The 3,562-nt window shown below is 52.4% G+C and overlaps 1 protein-coding gene across 1 annotated transcript in view; it reads left to right on the forward strand.

Moving 5' to 3' along the window:
- Window positions 1–2,730: 2,730 nt before the first annotated feature.
- Window positions 2,731–3,562, forward strand: part of CDK16 (cyclin-dependent kinase 16) — a 12,172-nt gene continuing 11,340 nt past the window's right edge. The window contains exon 1 of the mRNA XM_011982842.1: window positions 2,731–3,507. The gene's annotated coding sequence lies outside the window, so the exon portion shown is untranslated. The remainder of the gene's footprint in view (window positions 3,508–3,562) is intronic.

Genomic DNA, 3,562 nt, shown 5'->3' on the forward strand with positions numbered 1-3,562 from the left:
CGTCGCCTGCCCTGCTGGTTCCAGGCAAGGAAGGGACTTCCTGGAACTATCTGGTTCAGATGGTAACTCAGAGGGCTCAGCCCCACCACACCTACCAGTTTTCTGGGCAAAGAAAATGTAATTGCCAGCTCTTCCTGCCCTCTCTGCCTAGGAAGAAAAGGAGGCACCAGTGAAGCCAGTGAGCAGGTACTTGGGTCCATGTGACTATTAATTTGAGCTGGGTTCAATTTTCACCTTCTCCATGTCCTAACTCCCTGCTCTGTGAAGAGGAAAGTTGTGACCAGGCTGCTAGGGCATGACCAGCATGCCTTATGTCCTTAGGGCAGATCCCCTCCCACCTGGCTCAAAGCACTCAGAGCCTGGGCAGCCTTTTGTAGTCATGGTTCCCAGCACCAGGAATGCCTGTGGTGCTCTTAGTTCAATTTCCTTGCTGCAGGGGTGTCTTAAACAGCTCTGCTGAATGCCAATGCCTGCAGGCATACTTTGCAATTTTTATGGAAATATTTGAGAACCTTGGTAGAGGAAAAGCCCCTTGCTTGTCTTACGCTGCCCCCCTCAGCCCCAGGTCTGCCTGTATGCCCCTTGATCTTCAGCCTCCTACCTTGGAAAAGACAGCTGGCAATGGGGACTGAGGGGTGTTCATCGCTTAGAGCAGGTAGCAGGAGGCCCAACACCAGCCCCACCAGAACTGCAGAGCTACCGTGCTCTGTCCTTGGTCTTCGCTGAGCACTCCAGACGATTGAAAGCACCAGTCTGACCACTGCCACATCTTTGCCTTCCTCTATTGTACTGGCTCCTGGTGCCTGAGGAATCCATTCATACTTTTGTCCCTCAACTAACCAGACAATAATTTTATCTACCTTACTAGAAACAAGATCCCTCACTCTTCTACTCAAACTTGAGTGTAAGGAATAGCTCAACCTGTTCTGAACTGGCCTGATTGCCATCACAGCCTGTGCCCACATCTGCTGTCTCCTGGGCCAGTAGTTCCTGGTCCTGGGCACAGTATATGCCCTTGCCCACCTCCTTCTGATCATTTTATTTTCTTGGCCTGCTCTGCGTGGGTGACCTCATCCTTCCACAGTTTCTTCTTCTTCCCCAATAGGACATTGAGGACAGAGGCATTTTCCCTTTGGTATCTAGTGGTGATGCTGTCAAGTGGAAAGTTTTTCCCACCACAGGAACTTTCCCATTATTGCTCTAGAGTATCCTAGACACCACACCGCAGTCCACTGGTCATGCCACTACAGCAGCTGAGGCTTGAACACAACTGTTGTCTTCTTTCTCCAGTATGCCAGCTCCTTTGCAGATACTCTGTAGACACCTTGTTCGCTGCACCTCCCCCATTACAGCTCCATTTCTTCCCTACCACAACTCCTGGATCTCCTTGACACCTTATTCGTACCTGACACCCTTCTCCATCAAAACAAGCTTTTGAGTCATGCATGAATCCTGGTTGCATCTTAGTTGTTCTCCCTCCACCTCATTCCATTTTACTCTGCAGTTTGTCTACCATTACAACACCAGCCAGAGATCAGGGCTCAGCAGGCGGGGGTTGCGTCATTGCACCGAGCCCCCTGCACCCAGCAGCCACAAAGGATAGGGTGGGACAAAGGTTTCTCTTGTCATTGCCTGGAACTATTTGCCCACCTCCTTCTGATCATTTTATTTTCTTGGCCTGCTCTGGCAGGCATTCAACAAACATTTGTTGCGTGCTGTGTGCCAGTCACTTTCTAGGCACGTGAGACAGCAGTGGATAAAACAAAGATCCCTGTCTTCTTGCGGTTTATGTTCTGCTAGCTTGAGACCCAGAACAGACTATAAGCACAGTAAGCAAATTGTACCTTAGAAGTTGATCAATGTTCTTCAAAAGGCGAGGAACAGAGCCCGATCTGGGGATCTGGAATGATGGCAGTGCAGGTAGGAATTTTTAAATAGGAAAGGCTTCATGGAGATGACTTTGAAGCAAGCACCTGGAAGAAGTGAGAGAATGAGGCACGTGGATGTGGGGCAGGAGCATTCCAGGCAAAGGGAACCACAGCAAATGCAAAACCCCTGAGGCTGGATTGTGCCCGTTTCACTCAGAAACAGCTAGAAAGAGCGCTAGTATGGTGGCAGTGAGTCAGGGGAAGAAGAGGAAGAGATGAGGTCAGAGAAGTGATGGACCTATTCTAGGCCAAGGCGAGGACTTTTTTTGTCTTTGTCAGATGTTTCCACTCCCATCATGGCCCGGGAAATCTTCACTAATATAAACCTTACTGAAAATCCTAACTGGTGTGACCAAGGCTGCCATAAAGGGAAGCCCGGAAGAGGCGGGAGGCTGCTTTGGAACAGGGTAGTGTAAGGATGTGCCAGAAGGCCTGCTGGAGGTTGCAGCCCTTTGAGCGGGACTTGGGGATAGTGTGGTTTTCCAGGCAGAAGGAAGTGAGGGATTAGGTCGACCTGGTAGTGCTTGTCACACAACAGGCGCCCAATAAATAAAATGGAAATAAAATCGCGGAGTGTTCTACTTGTGTTGACTGACATCAAAACAAAACAAAAAACCCGCAGAGTGAGGGAAGGCACGGGCGGGGCTGTGGCGGGCAAGAGAGGTGGCAGGAAAATCCTACGCACGGCGCCTATGCAAATACTCGTGTGAGGCAGAAGAGAGGCTCCGCCCGGCTCGAAGTTCCAAGCATGCGCAGTAGCGGCTCCTGCACCTCTAAGGATCCGCCTCTTTCCTCCTTTCTCAGCTTCGCTTTCACCCCGGGAGGCCCGCTGTATGAGATGGAGGGCGGGCTAAAGGCGGGACGAGACCCGATTGAGCGCAGTTGTGACCAATCACCTTGCGGAATATTCGGCCTATAGCGAAGGAGAAGCTCAGAACAAAAAGAAGGCCCCACCCCCGCTGACGGAGAAAACCTATGAAACCCGGGCGGAGGCGTGTGGAGTTGGGGAGAAAGCGAAATCACGCCTCTTCAGTCAGCCACGCCCTTTATTCTTGCTCAGCCTCGCCACAGAGAGCAAATCCGATTGGCTGGGCGACAACCTCAAAGGGCGGGGCTGTACACGTTCACTAGGGGAATAAGGTAGCGGTTGGGGGGGCAGATGGGCGGGGATAGGCTGTCCTAGGTAAGGTGGTAAAGGCCAATAACTCTTCAGGCTGCCCCTCCTCGAAAAGTCATCTTCTCGCGAACCTTTAAAATGCCTTCCTCCCCAGGCACCTCAAGGGACTAGAACGGAGTGCTTCATTTCTCTTTTTCCTCCTTGCAAAAGTCCCGTTTGCCACCATGGGGATGTACCAAGTAAGACTGAGTAGGGGGAGCGAGTGGTGATGGACGCGCCAGGTTACTGGCCGCTGCTCACCTAGGCGCTAGCAAACTTCTGCCAAGATCGGAACTGAGTACTAAACAGCCTCCACACTTCTCCCTGGTGCCGTCCCCGGCCTGGCGCCGCATCCCCCTGTGGGCTCGCGATGGCCGCGTCCCCTCCCGCTGCGGACAGGTCCTTTGGTACAGGCAGTCCGAGGTGAGTCCCCTCCTTTCCACTTCACCCTTCCGAGCGCCTGCGTGCGCATGCGCGG

Source organism: Mandrillus leucophaeus, unplaced genomic scaffold, assembly GCF_000951045.1.
Source record: "Mandrillus leucophaeus isolate KB7577 unplaced genomic scaffold, Mleu.le_1.0 Scaffold243, whole genome shotgun sequence".
Lineage (NCBI taxonomy): Eukaryota > Metazoa > Chordata > Mammalia > Primates > Cercopithecidae > Mandrillus > Mandrillus leucophaeus.